We start from the raw sequence: 25,888 nt of genomic DNA, 5'->3' as shown, positions 1-25,888 counted from the left end.
TCAGGAGGACTTGCAGACCCACCTATTCTCCAATGACGGTCACTTAGGCCTGTCTCAGAGCACTCAGAGTAGTACAAATCTGTACGACTCTGTAAGTACTCTGTAAATATCTAGCGTACCATATTTGAAAACATTGTATTTCCACTAACTCCATTTATACCCTGTTAGCTAGCTTTGCAATCAACCTTAAAAGTGCAAAGGTTTACTTTGGCTCACAATGTTGGAAGTTCCAGCATGTGGTTGGTTGGCCTGGTTGCTTTGAGGCCTGTAGTAAGGGAGCACATCATGGGAAGAGCAGGTGACAGAGGAAGTGGCTCCTCTCATGGCAGCCAGGACGGGAAGATAACAAGGCTGAGTCCCACTATCCACCTCAAGGGCACACTCCCAATGTCCTAAGACTTCCCAGTTGGCCCCACCTCTTAAAGGTTCTATAACCTCCCCATAGTGCCAAGCCTTGGGAACCAACCCTTTAACACAAGGGGGACTTTCCATATCTAAACTACTTCACACACTTATTTGTTTCCCCCAGAAAGAGCCTCCAAGGAACTGTGGAAAGGGGCTGTGCCTTACTGCCCTGCTACCTTCAGGGCAGAACCTGCCCACTACTCATCCACAGCAGGGCAGCCCTGTGCAGCTTCCACTCCCACAACTGACCATCCTCTCCCAGGGTCTAAGTCAGCCCACAGTGGCTTCTTCCCTTACCAGGGCCATCACCTTTGCTAGCAGCCTGGCCACCTGCTTGCCTCTCGCTCTGGGTTCTCCCACTGTGTCCCACATAACTCTCCCTGTGCCGAGAGAACACTGCCATGGAAGGTGAACACAGTCACTCACAAAGGAGGCCTGTGTTTTGAGAGACAGGAGGTCATTGCTCTAAGCTCCACTTCATCAGAGAGTCCTAATACTCTTGTCTGCTTCCCACTCAAGGAGCTAACAAGACCCCCCCCACGAAAGGATTCCCAGCAGTTCTCCTTGTCTGAGTGCAAAGACTAACTTGACTGAGCTAAGGCATGCCCAGATAGCTGGTAAAACATTGTTTCTAGATGAATGTGTGGATAGTGTTTACAGAAGATATTTGCATATGAAACAGTCAAGAAAATTTAATCTCCTGAAGTAGCCATTTCCTTGAGGGATCCACTGAACAAAATGTAGAAGAAAGGCAAATTTTCTCTCTTGTTGAATTGGGACACCTCTCTTCTTATTGGAGCACTGACATTTCTGGTTTTTAGTCTTCTGATTCCAGGACTTGCACCAGTGACAACTGTGTATACCATCACCACCTGGTTCTCAGGCCTTCAGAGTCAGACTGGGACTTATACCAGAGGTTTCACTGTTCTCAGGCCTTTGGACTCATGCTGAATTTTATCACTGGTTTTCCTGGTTCTCTAGCTTGCAGAGAGCAGACTGTGAGACTTCCTATCGTCCATAATTATGTTAGTCAATCCCATGATAGAGAAATGATAAATAGGAGATAGATAGATAGATAGACAGACAGACAGACAGACAAATAGATAGAAGATACATAGATAGATAATTTTATAGATAGAGAACTTCACCAATACAGGGTTCTGCCTCTAGAGAGAAGAGGGCAGAAGATGCCCCTATGTTTTATACTCCCTAGTGCTTGTTCCATCAATGCAGGGAATCAGTAATCTTTCTATCTCACCTGCCTTCAGCTACCTGTCTCGAGAACTACCTCTCCTGTCCCCTCTGGAGATACAGATTAAACCTTCCTCTGGGGCATGAACTGGAGAGAGGGGCTCTGCCAGAATCCAAGCACTTTTCTCTATGTCTTCTTGTCCCTAAAGTTGTAGGGCTAAGGCCATGATTCAGCAGCTAATCTCATGATACCTATTTTCTCAAGTCCACCAAAGATGAGAAATAGATATGTAGGAACTTTACCAAAGATGCTTAATCTCCCACCCCCAAAGATAACATAGTCCTGAAGGATTTTCTTCAATAGCCACTTAGTGTAAACCCTCATAATACATTTTCCCCATTCCCATCACCCTCATTTCTGTTCTCAAATTATAGTGTCGTCTGATAGGAGAGAATGAGCTGTCCTGGGTATTTTTATTTCCAAAGGCTCCCAAATACAGAAAAATCTCTAAGGGTCAAAAGAGTAAAATTATACATGGTCTGGTAAACGTTTAGAGCTACAGAACCTCTTAAGCATTCCCTTATCTCACCACATGAACATATGCCCATCTAAAAACCGCTCAGACTGACTTAGGCAGGCCCCTTTTGTTCTCTTAAATGTTCTTGAGCTATGACTGCCTGGCAAGAGATGTAGCTTTAAGAATAAGGTGAAACCCAGATCATCAGTCAATCGTATTTACCCATTGACCTACCATCTTCTTCCCTTCTTCCTCCTCACTTTGGAAGCTTTAGCAAAACATATTTCAATTTCCACTTTAAGGTAAGACTATTAGCTTCTAAATAATTAACCTTGCATCAATAAGAAGGCAAGCATTCTACACACACACACACACACACACACACACACACCTATACTGGTCAATAGGCCCAGTGAAGAGATAAGCAAGCTGTTTCTATAGGACTTTCTTACAGCCTCAGAGACTGAAATTTGGGGATTGATAGGGCATATGCATTTGGAAGTGAAAGGAGGAGACTCTTCCTATGGGGGAGAAGAAAGGGCAACTCAGTACCTGACCTAGGTCACAAGCTCCCATAACAATTGGCATCACTCCCATTGCTACCACAAAGCGTTAATTTAGCAAACTTACTGCCATCTTCTTTTCTTAGTACTACATTATTTATTAAGATTTTAACTTTGTATGTTATTTTATGGAAGGTCCTGAATGATGTATTTGAAATTAATATCTGATACAGAAAGAATTCAAGTACTCAGCAACCACCCTGCCCTGGTGAGCCCCACAGCCCTGGCTCTGTTAAGGCCCGCATACCCCTCCTCTCTGTGTCTGGCCATTCCTCAACCCATGGTGCTGGTCCGACTGAGCATGAAGCATGAGCATGACTCTTCTGCTGGGTACATAGAAGACTAACCCCAAGAGATGGAACCCAAGTAAGATTTTTTGGCCAATGAAATGGAGTGAGAAATCTGTGTAGTTTATTCCTTTTCTAGGGATTCGCAATAATTTTTTGTTGTTGTTGTTGGTAAAGCCTCAGACAATCTTCAGGAAAGACATTTTTTCCCAAACTTAATAATATTTCCCCATAATGAAATTTTAACTCATATTCTGCAGACTTGTGCTCCACAGAACAAACTTGAAAAAGGCTTTTTGAGACTGGTACAGGATGGTGCCTACAACAATAGTTCTGCTAATGTAGCAGCGAACTTCCCATGACTATTTCAAGGATGTTTAATTAAAGCCAAGGGCATGATTCTTAAAATGCAATCCAATGAAGGTAATTATGTAAGGGAATAAATGAATATGGTTCAAGAAATTGCTCTTCTGGTGGTTCGATGAGATCACAGGTTTCACAGTGCCTATGGAATAGATAGGGTGTGGGACCTGGGTCTGGCACTTCTCCCAATATACTCCGGTAACAAAAGTGGACAACATTACCAGGCTAGACACTCAGAGGAAAAGCAAGAGAATTATTAGCTTACACCAATTATGAAGATAGGCTCCAGATGTTTTAGAAGCCAGAAAAACAAATGGCAGAAATGTCACGTGGATTCTGTGGTAAGTATTCTTACCTGAATGGCAGTATCCGCTCTCCTCAAGGCTTTAAATAACCTGCCTGAGGTCACACCGAGAACTGGTAAGGAGTGGAAGCCACACCCGGCCCTGCTGACCCTCCCAGTTATTGTCCTACTCTGGGATTACTCTACCAACTTCTCAAAGTCACTGGCTTTTCTTAAACAGAGTCATGAGATCGATATTTTATCCTACAGACTTTTCATCTTCTCTAACCTCACTCTCTCCTTGAGGATCTCATGCTGTCCCAAGATTTAAAAAGTTGTCTGCTAGCTGATGAGTCCCAACTTTGTCTCCTAGCCTCCGCCTCTCCCTGGGGGCCCCAGGCTCTCACCTCCAGCTGACTGCTAAACATTGTGTGCATCCAGTAGACAGCTGCTATGTAGTGCGTCTGGAGCCACACTCTTTATTGATCTCAGCCCCTGTCACAACCAAAACTCCCTCCTCCCACCATGTTCTCTATTCTAGTCTTTGGCAGCTCCATTTTGCCGGTTGCTAAGGACAAGGTTTTAAAGACATTCTCTGTGCCTCAGTATTCATAGACCACACCCATCCATCAGCAAATCCTACAGGTCCTGACTACTTCTTACCAGGACACCACTGCCCTAATCCAGGCTATCACCATCTCTTACCAGAAGACCTCCCAACAGGTCTTTGCACTTCTCCTCCAGCATCTTAAAGTCTATTTTCTACCCAGAAGTCAAGGTAATCCTTCTGAAATGCAGGTCAGGCCATGTCATTCTCTGATCAAAGCCTCTGATGGCTTTCCTCCTCTCTTTGGTGCCACATGATCTGACCATCCCTAAACACACACTCATGCAGACATCTTTTTACCTTCTTCTCCTCCACTTTCCCTTATTCTCACCAATCTAGACACACTGAATATCTTACTCTGTTTGGGCTGCTGCGTCAGAATTGCATAGACTGGATGGCTTATAAGTAACAGAAATTTATTCCTCATAGTTCTAGATGCTGGGAAGTCCAATATTAAGGCCTGTGCTGGTTCAGTACTCGGAGAGGGCCCCCTTCCTGAGGTCACAGCCAGCTGTCCACTGTAATCTCGAATGGCAGAAGGGGATAGGGATCTCTCTGGGATCTGTTTCATATGGGTATTAATCCCATTCTTAACCACCCCCCAAGGTCCCACCTCCTACAATCACCTTGAAAATTTTGACTTCAACATAACTTTTGAGACGACATAATTCCTCAGCCCATCACAAAGAGTACCATTGTGTTTAGTTGAACTTTCAGGCACTGCCCCCCTCCGGTGCCGGCTGCTCCCCCCCTCCCCCCATACCTTTGAACTTGCTCTTGCCTGTTTTCAAATCTCTATATGAGATCTCCTTTTCTGTCGCCTATGGAATATTCCATCCTTGAACATCCTTTAAGAAAAAAGTCAACCCCCACATACATTTTTTGGGGGGTGGGGGGGTTACTATGATTGAACCCAGGTGCACTTAACTACTGAATCACATCTCCAGCCTTTTTAATATTTTATTTTTGAGACAGGGTCTCTCCAAGTTGCTGAGGGCTTTACTTAGATATTGAGGCTGCTCTCAAATTTGCAACCCCCTGCCTCAGCCTCTCAGATTATCCTCAGCCACTGGGATTACAAACCTGTGCCACCACGCCTGGCTCGCCCACACACCCATGCATTGTCACTCCCTATCCACTTATCCTGGCTTAATTTTTCATAGTATTACTATTTCCTGACGTATTGTGCAGTTTTCCCACAAATCTGCAAGATACTTGTTCCAGGACTTCCTACAGACACTAAAATTTATGGTTGTTCAAGTCCCTTACGTAGAATGGCATAGTATTTGCATATAACCTATGCACATCCTCCCATGTGTTTTAAATTATCTCTGGAGTACTTGTAATACCTAGTACAATGTAAATGCTATGTAAATAGTTGCTATACTGCAGAACCCATGGATACACAAGACCGACTGTATATTTATTTGTTGAGTTTTCCATCCTCCTGCATTAGCATGTAAACATCCTAAGAAGATATTTTGTGTCTCGTTCACTGCTTTAATTCTGGCACATAGAATACACCTTGGTATGCATTTAAATATATTCATGTTATTTGTTCAATGAGTGCAAGTATCAGCATCCAATTTTACAGTTTAAAAAACAAAAATTTATAGTACCTGCTAAAAACTGGTACATGGTACACCTAAGATTTGAACCTAACCTATCAGGCTCTGAAGCCAACATTAGTTTCCACTATGTCCTTTTCCCTGGGATCCAGTCTTCTACTGGGTCTTCACATGCCTCATGTTCACAGCAATAAGGCATTTCTTTGTCAGGGGTCTCCCTTCTCCTGCCCTTGGGAAACAGACAACTAACTATCAGGGGCTGCTGTGGGGAAAGTCAGAAGCAGGTGCAACAGGCAGGGGAGAGAGACACTGATTGTTTAAGGTTTTATTTGTGCCATGCAACCCGCCTCTTCTGTCTCTCCTAATCAAGCAACTGAAATGTCTGCAGCTGGCACAAATTCCAAAGCACCTACCTGAGAGGACTAGCAAGGCATTCAAAGGAGCCTGGGCTTCCCACAGTGGCTTCTCTGTGTCTCCTTTGGACCTGCTCACCATGCACGCTGTTCAGGGCTTCTGTATTAATTATGAAATAAAGGAAAGAGCAGGAAATCTATCTCCCTAATTGCAACTCAGCTGGATTCCTGATGACCTTTTCCACCTTGGCAATTTGATCCCTGCTTTGCCAGCACTGCAGTCCCACGGGGGAGCAAAGGATACCTGGCCTCCCATGACAACAGTGCTGCTGCGGCTGCAGGTGGAAAGCCAGCAGGGTTTCCCTGATTGAGATCTGCACCAGGACCAACCCAACGGCTGGCCACACTGTCCCCACTGGCTGCCCACCAGGATGGGGGCTGGGAGGCAAGAGGGCAGCATGCATGGAGCCTGTGCCCTCTCCCAGTGGAACCCAGGCTTTCCCCCATTCTCTCCCAAGAGCCACAGACGACACACTGTGCATATGGGGGCGGGGGGACAGGTAGTCTGCCAGCAGCTGAGGACTCAAGCTGTTTGCTTTTCTCCACCTCTTGGGCTCTTCCTTGAGGCCACGGGAGGAAATTTCATCAGAAGAATATCAATCTATTGATATGGGTCCCGACAGCATTTCTGACAGAATACCAAAGCCCCGGCTTCCTGTCTGTGGCCCACTGCATTCTACGTCACCCTCAGTGCTGCCCTGGGGGGCTCTTGTTTCTTTGATTGCATTGACCTCAGCTCTGAGCTGAGCTGTAAGATTTCAGGCCTCTACTTGATGGAGAGGACTGTGTGTGGGGTGAGGGAGATGGGGAGACAGGAGAAGGGCAGGGAGGACAGACGGCAGATGCCACCCACAGCCCAGCTGTTGCTGCACTGCCAGGACCACTCCTCCCCAGGTCTCCGCATTCAACACTCCAAGGAACCCTGGCCTGGGCCCTGCCATGCAGTGCTGTGGCCACAGTTGCTGTGGACGGTGTCACAGAGTCCCTTCTGATATTTCCCCTCTCCTCACTCAGTCACATTGTGCTTGTTGCCCTGCTAGTCACCCATGAGTCCCAAATGATTCCCCAGGGTACTCAAATGTGTGCTGTGGAGGAGGAGGGATTCGAAGGGAAAGCGTGGAATACCATCAGAAACAGAGGAGACTGAATTAAGGAAAGTAAACAGATTTCTCTGTTGTGGGCTTTCTCGGTGTCTTTAATATATGTGTTTAAATTATGACCTCTCAAGAGGAAAACAGAGCAAGGATGTCCTCCTAACTTGTTTTCCCAGAGATGCGTTTGTCAAGGCACTCCTCTGGACAAGGGTTTTATGAAATGGCATCTTTTATGAAATGGCATCTGAGGCATTAGATGGCCACCCATAGCACAAAACTTGGCATATGACATGGCAAAGAATTGGGGCAAAGTTAGGTAATGCCACAGCCTGTTTAGGACAGAGAATCTTGCTTTCAAAGAGGCAAGACACCTGTCATTTACTTTTTAAAAAATCAATAAAAAAGAAAAAGACTCCTGGTCTTTATGGAATCCCTGTCACCATGGCCCTGCCCTGGAAAGAGCTACCATGTGACTAGGAAGAACAGGGGAGAGAGACAGGATGTACACCACTCGTGAAGCTACGTGCATGAGGTGGGGACAGAGAGAAGAGGGGTGGCAAAAGAAGGTGGGTAAGCCGGAGAAATGGCAGAGGGGGAGAGCCCCTCCTGAGCTGTGCCTGAAACCGTCCCCACACCCTCTCAGTCCTGTAGGACAGGAGAGAGGGAGGAATTCTGAGAAGGGCAGGAGGAAAAGACTGAGGACTTAATCCCCAAGTCGAGTATGCTTTTTCCCCTTTATTCCGTAGAGTAAGTCTAGGGATAGAGGCCTTTCTGCTTTCCGGTTCATTTCTGTATTTGCTGAGCATCTCAGTGGGCCCAGCTCTGAGTCAAGGTCTATGAGGAATAATACATGTGAGATCTGGTGACGGTGACTGCTTTTATGGAGCTGGCAGTGTCCCTGGAATGACAAGACCACACATGGCAAACCTTTAGGGAACTAGAGGAGACGCATAAGAACAAAATGGAGGAGGGAGGCTCAACAGGGTGGTCAGGAAGGGGAAGGGCCGCATCCCTGGCAAGGGGAAGAGCACGTTGGAGGGAGGAGTTCCACTTAGAAGATCTTTAGAGGAGGGTGGGATACTCACCTCAGCAAGGGCAGGCAGAGAGGGACCTGGGCATAACTCGGGGGGAGTCTTGGGCCTTCTAAGGAGGCTGGAGGGATGGTGATGACTAAGGCCACCTCCCTTTCTGGGTCCCCTGGGGCCTATTATAAAAGCCAAGTGGTGGGAATGGTGAGGGCTCCACCTGGATGAAAGCTCACAGAAGTGGCCTGGTCACCCACTGGACCTCCATGACTTCCACTTCTGCCAAATGGGAACATTTTAGGATGATTCTTGTCATCTCTAAAATTCATATATTGAAGCCCTAACCCCCTGTGCCTTGGAACAAAATTTTATCTGGAGATGAAGTCTAAAGAAGAGTGATTTTAATGAAAATGAGTTTATCTAATCAAACACAACTTGGCTCCTTATAAAAGATTAGGACACAGACACACACAGGAAAAATTCCACCAGATCCACAAGAAGATAAATTTCTATTGTTTAAGCCCAAACTATAGTGCTTTGTTACAACTACCTAAGCAAACTGATACAGGACAATTGTCCTAGCTTTCCCTGGTGGGGCACACTGTCTTTTTTTTTCCTGTATTCATGTCCCTTCTATTATTTAGAACCCTCCTCTTCTCCAGTCTTAATGTTGAGATCAAATACAATAATCTCTGTGAACAAACTCTGAATGAATTTTACGCAAGCATCTCTAACATTACGGTGGCATTTTGCTGAGCACGGAGATTAAACAGTGGGTAAGGCAGAGTCACCACTTGCAAGAAGCTCACAACAGGGTAGGAATAACATATGCATTCAGAAGTTCTGGGAGAAAAGGAGGAACATGGTGGAAGTGGGGAAGCACAAAGGAAGACTATCCAAAGAGGAAGCAAAGATGCTGGAATTTGAGGAGTTAAAAGGAATCTGGGGGATGGGGTGAGCAGAGGCAGAGCATTTTCTGTAGAGAGAAAAGCTTGTGAAAAATTCAAAGGCACAGAAGTGCACGATGTGTTCATGGTAGAGTGAGGTGTCTGACTCACTCAGGGTTTCTGCAGGGACCACATAGTGAGCAGAGACAGTGGGGCTGGGAGGGCGATGAGGACAGATGGCTGGGCCCAGAGCTGCTGGGAAGGCAGCTGGCCACACCATCAGAGTGCAGAGGCACAAGAGGGTACCAACAAAGACTGCAGTGTCAGCATGGAGGATGGGTCAGACAGGGCTGAGCCCACTGGAACAGGCAGATCAGGAGCCTCTTTTTGAACTATCTGGAAACCTGTGGCACATCTGTGTGCCAGGCAATGGAGAAATAGGATGCAACTGAGGAGAAGAATTGGAAATGGGGCAGAGGGATAGAAGTAAGGTGGTGTAAGGAACAAAAGGAGAAGGCTGAGGGGGCTGGAAATACTTCTAAACCATTGTTCGTTCATTTGTAAAATGGGGGGGAAATAGTTTTTACCGAACATGACCAACCTAAGGATGCAATAAAATGATTGGTCAAAAGCCCACAGGCTGGCCTGGCAGCTACGTTCTAGAGGTCAGACCTTACTGCTGTCACTGGTCCTGGAGGGATAGGGTGGAGGGCTGGTCACATGGACAAACTGCAATCTCATCTCAGATGAAGGAAACATCAAAGTTTGTTGACAGCCGGGGTTTGCCTGGATGCCACATTTCTCAAAGTATGGATTAACACTAATTAAATCATTTCTAATGCAGGAAAGCATTGAGGCTGAAGGTGGAAGGAGAGCACAAAGCAGTTTCAATTATGCAAAGCACAGGAAAGTGGGAGCAGGGGGCCAAGTAGATTATTATAATGGCATGACTCTCAGGAACACAAGGAGAGCAGGGAGGAGAAGGAGAGACTTTGGGAATGTCAGCACTGGAGATGAGGAAGAAAGAGGAAGCTGGGCTGGGGTTGTGGCTCAGCAGTAGAGTACTCGCCTAGCATGTGAGGAGGGTTCAATCCTCAGCACCACATTAAAAATAAATAAATAAAATAAAGGTATTGTGTCTAACTACAACTAAAAAATATTTAAAACAAAAATAAAGAGGAAGACAAGGGAGTTAAAAGAGTTGTCAGAAGAAAGAAAGAAAGAAAGAAAGAAAGAAAGAAAGAAAGAAAGAAAGAAAGAAAGAAAGAAAGAAAGAAAGAATTTGAAAAAAATACTTTAATAAAAAGCAAGAGGAGAGAGTTTCAATAAGAATCAGAAATTTTAAATCCTATACAGATAGCAGAAAGACAACCAAATTGAGAGGCCATGGAGATTGCAATCCAGTTTCACTGGTGCCCACCAAGGAGGTGGGGTAGGGAGACAGAAGCAAACCCATGTGGACTTGGGAAGTCTCTGGTTATGGCAACAGTGGAACTCGAAGTATGCTGACCTCACTTTATGGGAAAGTGGTTTAGGTGTTGCTGAACAAAAGAAAGAATTACTTCAAAGAAATGGGAGGTCTTTCCATCTTCTGAGGTCCTCTTAAATTTCTTTCTTCAGTGTTTTTTGTAATTTTCATTATAAAGGTTTTTCACTTTCTTGGATAGATTTATTTTCCAAGCCTTTTTTTAAACACTATTGTGAGTAGAATATTTTTACTTGTTTCTTTGTAAGTAGATTTCTTTATTAGAGGATAGGAAATACATTGATTTCAATTCATAATAGAGTTAGGGTACTAGCCCAGGTGCCCACCAATATATGAATGCTGATAAAGAAAATGTAGCTCATATACATGATGGAGTTTTACTCAGCCATAAAAAATGAAACTTTCCTTTGCTAGTTAGTGACTGAGCTGCAGAATGTTAAGCTAAGTGAAATAAGCCAGATTCAGAAGTCAAAGGTCAAATGTTTTCTCTCACATATGAAATCTGGGGAGATATAAGGAATTTTATAAAATGGGGAATCTGATGAAAATAGAAGGAAGATTAGGGGGATAGAAGAAGGGGATTGAGGGGGAGAAAGGAGGGATGGAAAAGGAGGAACTGAATGAAATTGACCAGATTATACTATGTGCATGCACGAATATATATCACAATAAATTCCACTTCTATGTCTATCTATAATGCACCAATTTAAAAACAGTTAATGAAGAAAACACTAACAGAGTAGAAGAAGCGGATCAGGGAGAAGGAAAGGGGAAGTACTGGGGATTGAAATGGAACAAATTACATTATATATGCATGTATTTCTATCTTGGTCAGATTTTTTGCTGCTGTGACTAAAAGAACTGACCAACACAATTGTAGGGGAGGAAAAGTTTATTTGGGGGCTCACAGTTTTAGAGATCTTAAATCCATAGACAGCAGGCTCCATTTCTCAGGGCATGTGGCAGAAGGAAGTAGCTCACATGATGATCAGGAAGCAGAGAGAGTCTCCACTTGCCAAATATAAATCTATACCCCAAAGCCATGGCCCCAGTGCCCCACCTCCTCCAGCCACACTCCACCTGCCTTCAATTACCATTCAACTAATCCCATTAGGTGATTAATTCATTGATTGTACTAAGGCTCTCATAACCCAATCATTTCTCCTCTAAACCTTCTTATATTGTCTCACACATGAGCTTTTTGTGGACCACCTCACATCCAATCCACAATAATGTCTATGGTAAAATGAACCACACTATTATTTATTAGTATGTATTATACACTGATAAAATTTTTTAAAAATAAAGAACTACTTTAGAGAAGACCTGAGTCTTTGTATTGGAGTAAGAAGAAGAGCTAATAGTTTGAAAGGCAACCAGGAGAAGATCCTACAGAAGACAAAAGGGATGGAATCTAAAACTTGTCTGAGAAAGGAGCCCTCTTCTGTCTGCACACCAGGAAGAGGAAACACAAGTAATGGGTGAGGAAGAAAATACCAAGGGAGAAGCAGGGATTGGAAGTTGCCTCCATCTTCTGGGTTTGGTCAACAGGTTGGGTCATTTTCCAAAGAGGGCCAGGATGGGGTACAGTATCTGAGGCTGAAGAGAATGAAAATGTTTTAGCAAGGTTGCTGTTGGAAAGGCAAAATGGATCCATGGAATGAAGTTCAAGATCAACTTGATATGGGATTCTCCAATAGCAGATCCTGAGGTAATGATTTGGGTGCATGTAGTATTTAGGAAGTGTGGTGTGGAATGGAGAACTTAAGAGGTGAGGGAGAAAAGCTAATAAAAAATCTTAATGGGTAGGTTCTTGCTTTAGGAACTCGAATCCAATTCTTCTAAGCATCCTTCGTTAGACAGAGTAAAACACCTTAAATGTCTCAGGAAAGGACCAGGAAGTTATGCACCAATTCCTTCCCTCACTGGGTGAGAGCGCCCCAGTGGCATTAAACTTCTGATATTAAAGTCTGCAATCAGTGTGTGATCCCAGAAGTCCTTCAAGCAGATACCTCAAGTTTAAGGTAAGAAATTCTGGTAATCAGAATTCTAAGATAGCATCCAAGATCACCACTTCTTAGTGTACATACTGTCCCTTGAGTATGGCCTAGACTGTGAATGTGATAGGATATCATTTTAAAAATATATATTACTATGTGATCAAAGAGACCTTATAGATGTAATTAAGGTTCCTAATCAATTGACTTAGAGTTTATCAAAAAGAGATTATTATGGGTGGTGTCATCCTAATCAGATGAGCCCTTCAAAGTAGCAATAACAGATGCCCTTCTATAGGCATGATGCAGAAAGACCACATTCAAGGTCCTAAGTGCAGCCAACCACCAGCAAGAATATGAGGACCTCAGTCTTATAGCAGGAAACTGGCATCTGTCAACAACCAGAAAATTTGGAAGAAGACCACAAGCCTCAGGTAAGATCACAATCCCAATTAACACTGTGACTTCAGTCTGTGATCCTAAACAGAAGACCCCATTAAGCAGTGTACCATAGAAACTGACTGATACACAGCAACTAGGATACAATTAACATGGATTTATTTAAATTGCTGCATCCTTGGTAATCTGCTCTGCACCAATGGGAAATGAATATGGAAGTTATCAGCGCATAGAAGACATGTCTACCAAAGCTGCAGGGGAACTTTGGGGTGGATTGAAGGGAAACAGAGCACCAACAGCTTCCTTTCCCATCCTGAGACCACCTTTAAACCTAGAGGTTCAAATTCAAGTTCAAGCAAGGGAAGATGCAGACTGAGTCCCTCCTTTCCAAGCACTGCAAAGATCAGCCAGTCTTCAAGATGCTAACATCATGTGCTGGGCCCCTGGGCTGTGTGAGATGGAGGCTGGAGCAGACTCAGCAATCAAAGCTGGAGGCCCTGCCAGGCTTGTTGATGGAGATGTTCTGGTGTTGCCACAGTTTCCAAGCAGGAGGTGGGGTACTTTGCTTCTCTCTTTCCTAAATTTCTCCCATCACTCTTTTGAGCAATGAGTTGATGCACCTCTTTGCAGGGGGACAGACTGCATTTCTCCTTAAATGGCAGATACTCTCCTTTGAAACTTTGCCTGTTCATCCCTCACCCTTTCTATTCCTGAGCAGAGTGGAAATTGAAGCCAACAGAGCAAATATTATAGCAAGACTGAGAAAAGGTACCTGATATTTGATGCAAAGCCACATTTATATGTCTGGGATCCCCTGCCTAGCTAGACTCTGCACTTAATAATTTTGAAATGTAGCATTGAACACATTATCACAGACTTTCCTCATCAAATTGTGGTACTTGCATTTAGTGCAAAAGCTCTGGGGAAGATTGCAGTTCAGAAGGTTAGCTACAGGCATTATTGTTTTAGGCTGCGCCTTGTCTGTGTGTTTATGTGGTAGGCTTAACAAAGTCTAGGGTCTATCTGGGTCTCCATTTTGCAGACTAATACATAAAATTGTATTGGTTCATCTAAGAATGAATGCAAGTGTAAGGATGAATGCATAATCATTAAATTCACAGAGCAATGAAAGAAAATCCTTGCATTGAGAAAGGCATGCCCGGATGGATGACCCATTCAAGTCATTACCCAGGTTTAATTTTCTATGCCTTATGTGGCTGAGAGCCTGGATTACATTGGCTGCAGGTCACCAACACAGAAATTGCAAACTGGAAAGTAATGTGACATACCAGAAAATAAATTAAAATAAAATTAAAATTAAAATTAAATTAAAAATCTTTCTCAGCAAATGTCTTCTGAGTATTTATGTATCCACGAGGCACAGCAGGATGCCATGGTAGGTCCAGTGATAACTTAAATATAGGTCACACAATTGAGAAGATTTCATGCACATAAATACAATGCAGATGAGACGTACAATAAAAAAATGCATAAAAATTGCTAACAGAGTGCAGGGGGAGGAAAGATCCTTCTAGCAAGTACTATGTAGAGAGAGAGTCAAGAGCAAGCACTGAGTGGGTGGTGAGTGGCCATTCCAAAGAGAGCAGTAGCTGATCAAAGACACAAGAGATGGGAAATGAGTGAAGCACTGTGATGCAGCAAAGGGGAGGGATGTTACAAAAAAAGGAGGTACCAGATTGTGTCTCGGAGTCACAGAACAAATACAGCAGAGAGCTCTTAAGGGACGTTTCAATCAAGCAAGAAAATCTTGATGAAGCTGTGTTTTCCAGGGCACAGAAAAGAGCCTTCTATCTACGCAATCCTTTCTGGCTACTTAAAATTTTCAACTTCCAAGTATTGTGGGAAAGACCCTGACATGCCATAGTATCTTCTGTTGGGTCCCTTCGTTTTTACCCGTCATTACGTCTTCTGCCATTGCAACAGGACTTGGTGATGGATGTCAGATAGCTCACTTGATTGTAACTTACCTTGTATTACTCCTCTGTGCATCAGTGTCTTCCTGACACCATTCTACACAGCCCTCTATGTCCCATGTGGAAGCCAAGGGACCCTCTGCTTTTATCAGCACTGCAGAGACAAATTGATCCTTAGGATGGTTTCCTTTCTCACATAGTTGATCTCCTCCATCTTTGGCAGAACCGAATTTATTTTCATAGCAAAATGTGGCATTTCCTGAGTTTCTTCCATCCTTGAAGTCCACCCTACCTGGATTTCCAAACACCTGCTGTCTGCAGTGGGGCTGGAAGTAGAAATGGGCATTGGGAAAACTGATCACAGCAGTCTGGCTCCTGGGGTCATCTCATAGTCCTAGTCATACACAACCAGAAATAAGACATGGAAAAGGACATGTTCACTTTACCTGATTACCCAGAGTTCCATAAAGGACTAGATCTGTGTCAGAATCAACTTCAAGTTCAAGGTCTAGCTCTTAACCAACTATGTAGCATTGACATGTAATGTCTTTCTAGCCTAAGTTTCCTTCTATTTAAAGGAAAAATAAAGATCATGCTTAATACCTAGGACTATTGTGGAGACTAATCAGTGACAATGTACAGCACAGGTTTCCCTGCCATGATGATAGCCAACATCACTGTATGCCTCTGCAGGCATCCTCAAGTGAAATCAGAAACCTCCCAGCCCGCGAGAAGAGCTGCAGTCTATCCCTGGTACGAGTAGAACTCAGTCAGTCACCTGCAAAGTGACCTCCTCCCCTTTGTTTCTAAGCTGACTGCAGTGGTTTCCTCCCTGTCCCTCCATTCTTGCATCTGACTGTGCCATGATATTAGGTAGTAGTGCCACACAGCAGGCAGGGAGCCCATGGAAACTCTGGTATGTCACATTACTTTCCAGTTTGCAATTTCTGTGTTGGTGATCTGCAGCCAATGTAATCCAGGCTCTCAGCGACACAAGGTACAGAAAGATGTGAAACTCACTGTGGTTGAGAGTAAAAGGCATGTTCACCACTCAAGTTTCTAAACTTCCAGAAGCAGCTAGACCAGTAAAGTTAGAGAAGCTCCTAACAGCTTACGTGAGTCTATTGTTAAATTTCTAGAAATTCTACCAGCCACTTAGCAGCCACAGAGGAACTGTTGGCACCACAGAAATCAACAACTTCACAAATCAAGGTTCCCCTCACCCCACCTCCCACCCCCTACTCCGAAGACCTGGCTGTTAAACATTTTTCAGCACATCACCAGGAGAGAACTTTCTCAGTCTCTCCCCTCTTTTAACCATTTCCCTCACCCAGCATACCTCACTTCCAAATAGCTAAATCTTAGGTGGTTCAGAAATAAAGTACCAGAGGCAGGCAGATGAGAAACAGCTTGAGCTGCAGACAGTGTGCTCCTCACAGAGTCTCTAATGCTCAGACTCTAGCTCTGGTTTCCCTTTTGGAAGGAAGTTAGTCCTCAGGTATTTGAAAGCAATCTCATTGCTGCCTGGTCGTGGAGACAGATTGCTGCTCCAGTTCTCTGAGGTGCAGGTGGATCAAACAAGGAAAGAGAACAACTGCTCAGAGCATTCCTCCAGGGGAACTCCACAGGGTCACAGGGAATTCTGACATCATCCCAAAGCACAGAACAAAAGCCCTTGTATAGAGAGGGTCCCTGAGGAAGAGCCTGTGGAGCTGACAGAAGGAAAAGGGAAAAGATCTAGTGTCAGCAAAGGCTCAGTGAGCCCAGCAGACGCCAAACCTGTATTTCCCCTCCCCGCAGCTGAAGGCAAGACAGAGCCACAACCTGGGGCTAGAGGTGAAGCGCGCCCAGCACCACCAAGTGGACAGTGTCCACCTGGAATTTAGGAGCGCTCCAGATCAGCACCATTCCTAAACCATGGAGTGGCACCACAGAGCCACCATCTCCCCAGCAGGAGCTCCCTTTCTTCTGAGACAGTGGGAAAAACTCCTTGCACTTCGTCTTTAGTGTACCCGGTACATTCACTCCTACAATATTTATGACTCACATCAATTTTTTATCCGTCCCATCACTCAGCTTCTTAGGCAAGTTCAGAAGCTTTGTCGTCTTTGAGATCTCATCCTCCTTAGCACGAATGGAAACTGGAGAAAAGGCACCAGGTAGCCCCTGTACCAAACTCACTGTGCCGGTCTCCTGGTTGGAGAGCCAGAGTCTCCCTGTTATGCAGACTGCCAGCTTTCTGCGTTTCACTTTCTAAGCTCTTCCCTCATACTTCCTTCCACCTTTACTTGCTGCTCTTTGGTGTAGCCTCTTTTCCTCCATCTCGCCCTTCCTCCCACAGGGCTCTGCAATCACAAGTCTTCTACTTCCCTCCGGGATGGGCTCCTGCTGCCTCTGCATCCTCCAGTCATCTGTGACTGCTTCTTCCTCCAAACTCAGACCCAGATTCCACATTTCCATGTAGCCATGTTTTCCCTAACCTAGCCCTTACATCTTTCTCTTTCCAGTCTTTATTTAACTTCATGGTTTAGTATTCAGCTCTTCTTTAATAGTATTTCTAGCTGTAGTAAATCTCTCTATCTTTAGAGAGTCTGCATCTTAATATTTCAGTGTTCCCCCACAGAGCTTAGCATAACACTGTGGTATGTAGTCGATGCTTAATAAATAACTTATGTGGTTATGTGAAATCATTGGGGACTCTTTTTTTTTATTATGCATTTTTTCTTACTGGGCCTAATCTCAGATGTAATAATGGTAATACTTGTAAAGATATCCTTATCACTGGGAAATAAATATAATAACTATATTAACAATAATAATTGTTCCAATTTATTGAGCACTTATTCTGAGCTCAAAACAGTGAAGTTGTTTGCAAGTATGATCATATTTACCTCTAGGGTAAAATTTATTATAATCCCCATTTTGCACATGAGGAAACTAAAGCACAAAGAGCGTGTAACTCCTCCAAGGACATACAGCTAATAAGTTTGTAGAGCAAACATTGAAATGCAGGATTTCAGTCCAGAGCTGATGTCTTAAAAATTTCCTTATTCTTGCTATCACTCGCATCCCTGCATACTTTCTACAGAAGGGTAAGCTGAAGGGCATTAACTTGTAGAGGCCACTGATTGTCAGTGCAGGTCAGCCTGGCAGAATCTTCAGTTAAATATGTGCAATGAGCATAAGAATTTATATACTCTCCACTCTGAAGCAGTAATGTAAAGTAATAAAAATGAAACAGGAGTCAATCCACAAAGATGAGAAGGAGAATCTACAGCAGAAGAAAAATACTGACAAAATGCTAGATGCCAGACTGGGGTGGGAAATGGTCTGTCATTTGCAGGACAGAGGAAACTGAGCAGCCTACCTGTTCCCCTGAAGAACACTGGGAGTCCTGGGGAGGAAGGTAATGAATTCTGGGGAAGGTGGGCAAAAGGAAAGACTGTGAGTGGGACTGTCTAAAAGCCTTATAAGAAAGAGTCAGGCTCTTAAACCCCTTCCCCATCCCTGCACAGCCAAGGAATGGCCCCTCCTCATCATGCAGGATGGACTTCAGAAAAGGGCACTTAGGGTGTGTTGGCAACCACAAGGGAGCTGAAGAAAGGAAATAAATGGTGTTTACATGCAGAAAAAGAAGGCTTCATCCCTCCTCACTTCCTGCTACTCCTTCATTCACAGTGCCCAGTGCTCGTAGCCAGATGTATATATCTCAAGGCTGGAAGGAGGGAAATCTTCCCTCAGGAAAGCAGGATTCTATATTAACCAACATGTGTCTAAGAGATGGATATAGATAGATTTGAGGATGTCTCTGAAAAATCCAACTTGCAGCCCCACTCCCCAGCAGCCAAGCTGGGAGTCAGTCGGTGCCCTGTCACCATCAGATAGCTTCATACCAGCAATTAAGTCCTCACCCCAAAATATGCACAGAGAGCAGTGTAGCAATAGATATTAAGCAAAGAATCTACCACCAACATCAAAGCAAAATATATAATTTTTTAAATCAGGAAATAGAGACAATATGGAAAACAGAAGAAAATTTCTAAAGAATGTCAATATCTTTAGATAGGAAATGCAAATAACATCCAGGAAACGAGAACAGAATACAAATACCAAACTGGAAGAATTAGAGAATAAGAAAGCTCTCTAAAAAGAAAATAAAACAGAATTATCAAAATAAAACATAAAAAATTGAAATCTATAGAAGATTCAGAAGCTTGCTAACCACACCAGCGAGGTACTCCGTGTCCTGCCGCACAGATCCTCTGCGAGTGGCCTCGTGAGAAGTGCTCGCCGAAATGGCTGCGTCCAGTAAAGGTAGCTTTGAGGGAAACTTTGAGTCGCTGGACCTTGAAGAATTTGCTAAGAAGCAACCATGGTGGTGCAAACTGTTTGGGCAGGAATCTGGGCCTTCAGCTGAAAAGTATAGCGTGGCAACCCAGCTGTTAATTGGAGGTGTCACTGGATGGTGCACTGGTTTCATCTTCCAGAAGGTTGGAAAATTGGCTGCAACAGCTGTGGGAGGCGGATTTTTTCCCCCTTCAGCTTGGAAACCATACTGGGAATATTAAAGTTGATTGGCAGCGAGTAGAAAAGGACATGAAAAAAGCCAAAGAACAGCTGAAGATTCGTAAGAGCAACCAAATACCAACTGAGGTCAAGAGTAAAGCTGAAGAGGTTGTGTCATTTGTGAAGAATGTTCTAGTGACTGGAGGATTTTTTGGAGGCTTTTTGCTTGGCATGGCATCCTAAGGAGGACAACTTCCATTGTTCTGATTTTTTTCTAATTAGCAGCCTCTACACTCCATCATAGGACATCAAGTCTCTCCTGTTCTCCCATGCCTTCCTCCCTGTTGTGTCAAACCTGAATTGGCTTCTATAGGCATCTGTTGGTACAAATAATACAGGCCCTGCCTGCTGTGAGCTTGATGATGATGGAAGAGACATTAGACATTAGCTCTCTTCCCAGTATACTCCCCACTTGGTCAATCTGTAGGTCAGCAAAAATGTCCTTTCCCTTATAAAATACTTACCAGAATACATTGCAAGATCATTTGCCATGAATGAGTCCTCAAAGGTTGTCCCACACTTGATTTGGAAAAGAAGCAGATAGTTAACTTATGTGCTGCATGGGAAGGAACTGAATACATTTGCCTTTAAGCATGAAAAATTTTGGTATCTTGGTGTGTATTTTATTTCTAGTTGGTTTTAGATCACAGAAAGAGAATCTATTTAAACCTGTTATAGTTATTCCGACAAAAAAAATGGCAGTCTAAGAACGATAAATGACAGAAATCTGAATATGAAATGAACTTATGCTAAAGGGTATATGCTGTACTGAAGGTATTGTATTTGGTAGGAAGATCTCTTAGGGAAACTAGCTGTTAGAAATACATTGTTGGGTGGTCAGAGAAATCATTTAAGAACATTAAGATACTATTCAGGAATGTTTTCCACCGTATCAGATAATGTGTTTCATGGCTATTTCCAAAGATTTGATTTATGGTAAAATGAATGATTTAGATAGGAGAAGGAAGAAGCTCTTTGATTTTTATTTCATAGAAAAGGCTTTGTGCTTTGAAATGTGAAGTATTATTCCTGTGTCACAGCATTAGGGGTAGTCATAGATCCTCGTTGTCAATTCTAATTCTTTATCCAGTTTGTATGAAATGCAGCATTTAATCCAGAATTTTATTTTATTTATTTATTTTTTGTTGATTTTTTAAAAATAAATGACAGTGGAATGCATTACAATTCTTATTACATGTATACAGTACAAATTTTCATCTCTTAAACCAAAATTTTAAATAAGCAACATTTCCAGACATTCAGAATTAAGAAAAATAATGATAGCACACATGAAATGAATTATTTCTGTCATCAAGTGAAGTCTGCGTCACTTGATGACACCCCTCCATTTCTCAGAATTATTCTTGAAAAATTTACACATACTTAACACATTTTGTTGTAATTCCAAATAAAATATCAGCTTTGGATAGTAAGTGAAAACTCCTTGTCCCAGGCCTTGAGAGCCCTTTCCCCATTTGTGCCCTTCAGTACCTGTCAGCATGTTCTTCTTCTCCATTGTCTTCATCTTTATGTCACAGGGCCAAGCACTTAATAAGTTCTGAGTATTTGCTGAATATATGAATTTTAACCTTCTAGAACAAAAACTTACTATTAAAGGTTAGTTTTACTCAGATGTAAATCTTAAAACTTGCAGTCAATCCATGTAAAATGAGGATATAGCTCATTTGGTAGAGTGCTCACCTAGCATGTACAAGGCCCTGGGTTCAATCCTCAGCACCACTACAAAAAAAAAGTTTTTAACTATCTTGAGAATGATGTATTGAATCTGAAAATTGAAACTACCAGCGAATGTGTAGAACTTTATAGAATTCACCTATTTGCATTTTCCTCATTAAATTACAGTAACATTTAAGGCAACAAAGTTATTTTGCTTACAATATGTGTGAATCATCGAATCATAATGGTATGAGCACCACTCTGCTACATATTTTTTCCATGAACTTAAAAATTATTTTCACTTTTTATTATGGAAATTTTCAAACACACATAAAATTAGAGAATACACTGACTTCCCCATGTATCTATCACCCATGTAAAACCACCATGAAATTTTAACTAACCAATTATTGTAAAACAAATACCAAATAATCATTTTATTGTATTTCAGTATATATTGTTAAAAGGTAAGTACTTTTTAAAATCATAAGTACAATACCTTATTATCAAGTCGAAAATCAATAATTCTCTAATGTCAAATATCTGGTTCAATATTTCCTCATCTCAAAAGTGTTTCACATTTAGTTCAAATCAAAATTTAAGGTCCATATTGCAATTGGATGGTATAAGTCTCTTTTAATTTATAGGTCCTCCTTTATTTTTGCTTGGAGTGTATTTATTGGTAACAGTTCCAATAATATATGTATATATATATATTCTTCCCTTGTTCCCTACATCTGTTTTCTGATGCCAGGGTCTCTGGTTTTGGTATTTATGGTGAGCATTGTCTACATGTATGGCCAGATAAACTTGTTTTGGATGTGTTTGGGGTTTTGGCACCTCCTGCTGGTGGGTATGTCAGAACATTATCCTTGAATCTTCAAGTTTGTGGACCCTTGTCCTGGGGCTTGAGAGAGCCCTTTCCCCATTTGTGCCCCTTCAGCACCTCCAGCACGTTCTGTCCTCTCCCAGGTCACTACAGCTCTGCACTGCATTTTCACTGCTCTGGCAGCCCTCCAACCCAGTGCCCCTCCCAGGATGGGACAGGGTAGGATGAAAACTTGAGACCTGTTAGATCAGAGCTGTAACATTTGTCTCTTTGCTGAGGTTGTGCCCAGAGTCAAAGGAGTGAGGTTAGCGGTCAGGGGCAGTTTCTGGCAGCTGCCTGCTTGGGCTCAAAAGGTTTGACTCTTAAGCTTCTAGTCTCCCCAAGCTCTGATTCTCTTTGCTGACCTTGAGCTCAAAGGAAACCTGCTTGACCAACCCCACTGTCATAAGTGTTACTGGCATTCTGATAATATGGTAACAAGACTATCCTTCATCCAAATGGCCATTGTTTGCTTGGACCTCCCACCACTCAGCTTCTGGATCTGAACAGTTACTATCTTGTGGATTCTGGAAGAAGACCAGACATATTCAAGATGGAGGAGTTTAACATAATTCTAGCTAACACTCCCTTAGGGCTGGTGCTTGTGGTTTGAAAGGCAGAGTTCCTGTGTGGTTAACTATTAATGTGCTTTTTGTTCATTCTTTTGATCAATGTTTGCCAGAAAGATAGGCATAAAAAATGGTTGAATTTTTATTTGCATCTTGTACTTTTTTTTACAGTTTGGGAAAATACCATGAGTCCCTGCTTCAAAAAATAGTACAGAGATGGATTTAGAATTTTTCAGTATCAGTGTTTTGGATGATCTGTTTCTTCCATGAGGGAAACTCCTACACGCAATCCTGTAGGAAAATTAGACTGTTCCCCTTTCTGATTCCCTGTCATGCATGTCCAGTATGATTTCTTGGAAATTAGGTCCAGAACTAAAAAGGGTTCTCTGCCCAATAGTCACTTACACAGTGTTAGTGTGAACTCTTGGAAAACAGGATGGAAACCTAATTTAGTTCTTGACCTGATTTCCCAGAAATCTTACAGTGTGGCTTATATCTGTGATGCCTTTATTCTGAAGGAATCATGAATTTACAAACTATTTTTCTAAAGAAAACAGTGTTGCACTTTTTTCAAATTTTTGACTTGCTAAAACTTTTTACAATTTTTAAATGTTAAGAAATGACATGATTATTGAGAACAGTACTTCTCAACCTTCTTTGCACATGGGTGTATCATCTGTAGAATTGTAAAATCTACTGATGCCTGGCTTTCATCCAAGAGATTCTGACTTCAGTGGTCTAGGGTACTGTTGTGGCAGCCTGAGGTTTCAAAATGTTGCAGATGTTTCTAATGAGCAGCCAGGACTGAGAGCCACTGAAGTAAAAGAGTTGGTAGCTGGTACTAATAAAAATATAGTTCTGCTATTAATGTGACTACTTAATAGGACTTCAATATCATTATAAATTAAGTGCCCTACAACTTGAGATAACTGCTACATACTGAACAAAAGTACGATATTACAGTTGACAAAATTTGAGTAGATGCAAGGAAGGGAATTTTACTGTGGCGCTTTTTTTTAAATCTCTAAAATAGAGGAGATCATAGTTTCCAACTTCCCTGAAGACTGAGTTTCATTGTTAATATCAACTCCTATCACATAAAAAGCATTTGAATGTTAAACCTTCTCTAATGGCTATTGTATTTTTATCTACATCATAATAATGGCTGAAGAGAATGAGATTGATTAAACCAATGGCTTCCAATAGATCTGTTTAAAGGAAGGAAAATTGTTTTGAATCTTTCAAAACTCTAAATACCTGGCAGCAGGGGGGGGCATTGTTAAGAAGGCCACAACTAAAACACAGAAAAGCCATCTATTTGATTTGTAATGGTAATGTAAATCTTGGCACCATGATCTATTGATAATTTTAAATGTAATTTAGATCCATAGATGATGTAAACATTATAGTTGTAAAATGCTTTATTAAATTGTTTTACTATTAAAAAAAGAAGATCCAATAAAAAAAGAAATATTCCAGGGATGGAGAAGGAGAAGAGAGAAGAAAGAGAAGAAGAAGAAGAAAAAGACATGAGCTACTGATTGGCAGATAGGAAAATTCAATAACAAATGCAGGAAATCCAATGCTTAACTAATAGAGGTGACATGAAGAGAGAAGAACAGAGAAAAATAGCAAGATATTAACAAAGAAATAAACTAGGATTATCCCAATAGGCAGATTATGAAGGCCCACTTAATAATCAATGCAATGTATAAAAAATTGTCTATAGCCAGGAGTCCTAATTATAAAATTTTACAATATGAGGGTAAAAATGAAAGAAGGAAGAAAATGAAGGAAGGAGGAAGAAGAGGAAGAAAGAGAGAGGGAGAAAAAAGTTACATGAAGTCCACTGGGGATGTGAATACCACTGGATTTCTCAACACCACCACCAGAAGTTAGAAGGCAGTAGAACAATGCTTCCAAAGTTCTGAGGGGGGAAAAATTGACTGTCAATCTAAAATTAAGTATTGAGATTATCCATCAAGAAAATTTGAGGGTAGAGCAAGATGTTTTAAGATACAGAAGAACACAATGATATATTTCTCATGCTCTCATTCCTAGGAACTATTAGAAGATGAGCTTTAGCAATAAATATATACTTCCATGCATATATATATATATATATATATATATATATACATGCATGTACATACACACAGACTGACACACATATGTGCATACACATGCAGAATACACACCTACAGAGAGACATTATAGACATAATGAATATGTACTGTGCATGTATACTTAATACACAGATACATAAACACATTCATATGCATATATACTTAGTCATACACACATACATTATGCAGAGACACAAACGTGCATGAATTATACATATGCACACAAATATATACACATTTGTAAATCATATATACATGCATTCATGCACTTATGCATACACATACGCACAATACACATAGACACATATACATACAGGCATACACAAAAATAAGGGGGAAAAGGAAAGTAAAGTAGGACTAGGAAGAGGAAACCAGAATAAATGGAAGGAAAAGTGAAGTAAAATCCTAAGAGAGAAGGGAGTAAAAAATACCAGACAGTTTCAGGAGGAAAATATTCAAGAAAAAAATAGAACTAAAAACAAAGTAAATGAAAACAAAAGACCCTAGTGGTTCTGCTTCTCAGGTTAAATCCTGCTCAATAATAAATTAAGCAAGTGAAAAAAATTCTAACTCTAGGAAAAGTAAAACATTTTTTTTTTTTTGGTACAAAAGCAAAAATATAACCGTGCTACACTGGGTGGATTTGAATTAAACAATATTTTCCTGAGACTAATAATGTAATAACCAACTATCAATTTATCCTAAATGTGTGCTGTGATTGAGAAGGTTACACCAGTAGGTAGTTGGCATCAGAATGCTAATACCTCACCCAGGTGTACTCCCTCTTCACCCCTGGACTACAGTTACCTCTGCCCAGAACTCCCTTCTCAACAGAGCAAGGTCTGCTCCCCTATCTCACTCAAGTCTCTGCTTAAGAGTCACACTTCAATGTGGCATATATACACAGTGGAATTTTACTCAACAATAAAAGAGAATAAAATCATGGCGTTTGCAGGATGGAGTTGGGGAAGATAATGCTAAGTGAAGTTAGCCAATCCCCAAAAGACAAAGGCCGAAAGTTTGCTCTGATATAAGGTGACTGACTCATAGTGGGGTAGAGAG

The 25,888-nt window shown here is 42.0% G+C and overlaps 1 pseudogene; it reads left to right on the top strand.

The window, feature by feature from the left end:
* The first annotated feature begins 19,287 nt into the window (after positions 1–19,287).
* On the top strand, positions 19,288–20,187 carry LOC144370463 (FUN14 domain-containing protein 2 pseudogene; annotated as a pseudogene).
* Positions 20,188–25,888: the final 5,701 nt, after the last annotated feature.

The sequence above is a fragment of the Ictidomys tridecemlineatus genome, chromosome 14, assembly GCF_052094955.1.
Source record: "Ictidomys tridecemlineatus isolate mIctTri1 chromosome 14, mIctTri1.hap1, whole genome shotgun sequence".
NCBI lineage: Eukaryota > Metazoa > Chordata > Mammalia > Rodentia > Sciuridae > Ictidomys > Ictidomys tridecemlineatus.
This window is presented reverse-complemented; position numbering and strand designations above follow the sequence as displayed.